Here is a 3,651-nt window from a genome sequence, read left to right on the forward strand (position 1 = left end):
GGGGGGGGGGGGGGGGGGGGCAAGGTGAAACTTCCTCCCTCCCAGCACATTGGTTACCAATCGGCAAGCTCACTCAATCATTGGTACCTATAGTTTTTATTGGAGTTTTACTACATAAGAATGATCGATTGAATCACTGCCCATGTTATTGATCTCAGTCTCCAGCCTTTCTCTTCCCCATAGGTCAGACTGATATCACATGGCTCAAAGCCTCAACCCTCTAATCACATGGTTGGTCTTTCTGATGTGATATGAGTCATCTTGTTAGCATTAACTCAGGTGTGGTCTAAGGGGCCCACCATGAAAAACAAAGACACTCCAATTACTTGAGAAATTACAAGAATTTAGAGGTTACCTCCCAGGGACAAAGACCAGCCCAATTCTTTATAGTACAACAGCCCCCTATAAGCCTCTCCATGTAACTTAAGGGAGCCATGGTTTCTGTGTTTGTGTATTGAGGAGTCAGTTGTGTATCACGGAGCTTTTGCAGTGGGAGAGGACCAAAGAAGGGGTATACTGGCCCCCAGATGGAGGTTACTTTGGGAAATTCTTTTCTTTTTTTTAATTTAATTTTATTTTATCAATATACAATGTGGTTGATTATTGTGGCCCATTACCAAAAGTATCTTTTGTTCCTTTCTTTCTGATTTACTGTTTGTCTTCTGTATTTGTTGGTTTCTTGGGGTAGAAGATAAACTTTTTTTTCTCTTCATTGTTGCCATTTTTATTTTACTAGTGGGTTTTGTTTTTTCTTGAGTATTTATGGCAGTGGTGGTTGTTTTTCAGGTACCAAACCCAGTACTCCCTTGAGAATTTCTTATAAACCTGGCCATGTGGTAGTGAACTCCTGAAGTTTTTGTTTGTCTAAGAAATATACTATTTGTCCTTCATTTCAGAAGAATAGCCTTGCTGGGTAAAGTATTCTTGGCTGGCAATTTTTGTCCTTTAGTATTTTGAATATATCATCCCATTCCTTTCTGACTTTTAGGGTTTGTAATGAAAAATCTGATGTTAGTCAGATTGGGGGCTCCCTTATAGGTGGCTTGACGCTTCTCTCTTGCAGCTTTTAAGATTCTCTTTGTCTTTGAGTTTTGCCAATTTGACTATAATATGTCTTGGAGAAGACCTTTTTGGAGGAGTCAAAAGGTCTACTTTTTGGGTTGAATACATTTGGGGATTCCAATTGGTCTATAACATGTCTTGGAGAAGACCATTTTGTGTTGAATACATTTGGGGATCGTTGAGCTTCCTGAATCTGAAGATCTGTGTCTTTTCCTATACCTGGGAAGTTTTCTGCCACCATTTTCTTGACTATGTTTTCATTGCAATCTCCTTTTTCCTCCCCTTCTGGAATACCCATGACTCGGATATTTGAGTACTTAAGATTTTCTGATATCTCCCTTAGATTTTCTTCAGTGTTTTTAATTCTTTTTTCTTTTCTTTTTTTTTTTTTTTTTTTGTCTGCCTGTGTTATTTCAAACAGCCCATCTTCAAGGTTAGAAGTTCTCTCTTCTGCTTCTGCAAACCTGCTGGTTAAACTCTCTGTTGTGTTTTTTATTCAATTGAATGAATTCTTCAGCTCAGCAAGCTCTGCTACATTCTTTTTCAGGGCACTGATTTCCTTGTATGTTTCTTCTTTCAGGTCCTGTATACTTTTCCTCATTTCATGTTGTTGTCTAGCTGAGTTTTCTTGTATCTCATTTAGTTTCCTTAAAATTATCACTCAAAATTCCTTGTCAGACATTTCAAGGGCTTCCTGTTCTATAGGATCTAGAGCTTGAGAGTTATTACCCTTTTGTGGTGTACTTTCTCAACTTTTCATATTTCTGGTATCTTTCCTTTGGTGTTAAGTCATTGTGGTGAGGGATTTCATGGTCCACTGGTTCGACACGAAGTCTGGCGAAGATCCTGCCAGGACTGCTAGTTTGGCATAGCTGCCTCAATGCCTGTGGGTGGAAGGTTCGGGCCTCTCTGGTCAGCACCCACTCGCCTGGGCTGGGGATGGGGTCTGGCAGTGATGAGGCCTACCTGCTTGGTCACGCTGGCACCTCGGCGCTCATTCGCCCAGGCTGGGCAGGTAATTCTTATTAGTCTTATTTAATTCAAAATATCTGGGGTAAAGGGAGGCCTTGGGAGGCTGCATGAGATGACTATAAACTCTCATCTAGATGATTCTTGAATTACAAAATACTTCTAAATGGGAGCTTCATTCTTTGACTTGATATTTTTAAATTAAAAAAAACTTTCTTATTAGACTGAAGGATAGCTGTAACAATATCACAATTATTCAGTATAATGATGCCTACTAAATATTATATTATATTAATATAGTAATGTATTATAAAATATAATACTATATTATAATTTAGATAAATAACATATTTATAGTGGGTTTTGCTTATATGAATTGCTTTGAAAAATTATAGATTTCATAAAAAGAGACTCACTAAAATCATGCTGGAGAAGTTTCCATCTCACCACAGGTCTTGCTATTAGATAATCTCATATCAATTTCAATAATTATCTTATATTGATTTAAAAGGATGAGCATTTATATGGCTGATTTGTAGAGTTCTTGAGAATGATGCAGGCAGAGTTCAAATCACCAGCAGGTGTCACCTACACCCAGGAATATGTGGCTTCGAGAGAGTCACTTCCCCATGGATGCAGCAGAACAGAGATTTAAAATCAATGGGCACTGCACATCACAGGTTGTGCAAAAGGGGCTTAACTAGTCCATACTGAAATACGTGAATTCAGTTGGCATTTGTTAAGGGAAAATAGTATGTTTTGGAATAGCTTTCTTACTTTTGAGGGATATCAAATGATACCATCTAGTTGTATTCATTGAGATTAGGGTTAGGTGCAATAAAACAGAAAAGCAACAGTGGCTTAAATAAAATAGAAGTTTATTTCTATCATATGTAGAAGAAGTTTGGAGATGGGCAATTCTAGTACTGGTACGCTAGCTCTTCAAAACTTTCAGGAACTCAGGCCCCTTCCTCTTTACTTTTATGCCATTGCTATGATGCGGTTGTTATCTTTATAATCCAAGATGGCTCCCCGAGCTCCAGGCATCAATCCACATACAAGGTGTGCAATGGAGAAAGGACCAAAGTGGGCATGGCCCATCCCTTTAAGGAGATTTCCCACAAAGTTACATATGTCTGTCTACATTTTACTATGAAGAACTTAGTCTTTTACTATGAAGAACTTAGTCATAGAGCTGTATCTAGTTAAGAGGAAAGCTGAGAATGAAGTTTTTAAGCCTTGTGCATTATGTCTTACTAACAGTATGGATTCTGTTACTATGAAGGAAGGAGGTAATGGGAATTGGAAGGCAAGCTAGCAGCTCACCCACCCTCATTTTCCCTCTGTGCATTCCTAAGTGCCATTAACAGATGAAATGAATCATGATTTGATCCAGAATGGCAGTTCTTTCTGTTCTTTTGCATTTACCACAACACACAATACAGTAATAGTTCCAAGAAGAATGTATCCATCTCACAACAGAAGAGCACCAGGAAATTAAATACAATGTTGGCATTTAAACTTTTCTCTGTTTTGTAATAGTATTCTTCAGTTTGTCAAGACATTTTTTTTTTTTTCGTTAAATTTTTATTTTGTCAATATACAATGTATATGATTATT

At 37.9% G+C, this 3,651-nt stretch overlaps 1 protein-coding gene across 1 annotated transcript in view; it reads left to right on the forward strand.

The window, feature by feature from the left end:
• ANXA3 (annexin A3) overlaps positions 1 to 3,651 on the forward strand; it is a 70,413-nt gene that overhangs the window by 42,413 nt on the left and 24,349 nt on the right. The gene's annotated exons all lie outside the window — the stretch shown is intronic.

The sequence above is a fragment of the Galeopterus variegatus genome, unplaced genomic scaffold (assembly GCF_000696425.1).
Source record: "Galeopterus variegatus unplaced genomic scaffold, G_variegatus-3.0.2 Scaffold1607, whole genome shotgun sequence".
NCBI lineage: Eukaryota > Metazoa > Chordata > Mammalia > Dermoptera > Cynocephalidae > Galeopterus > Galeopterus variegatus.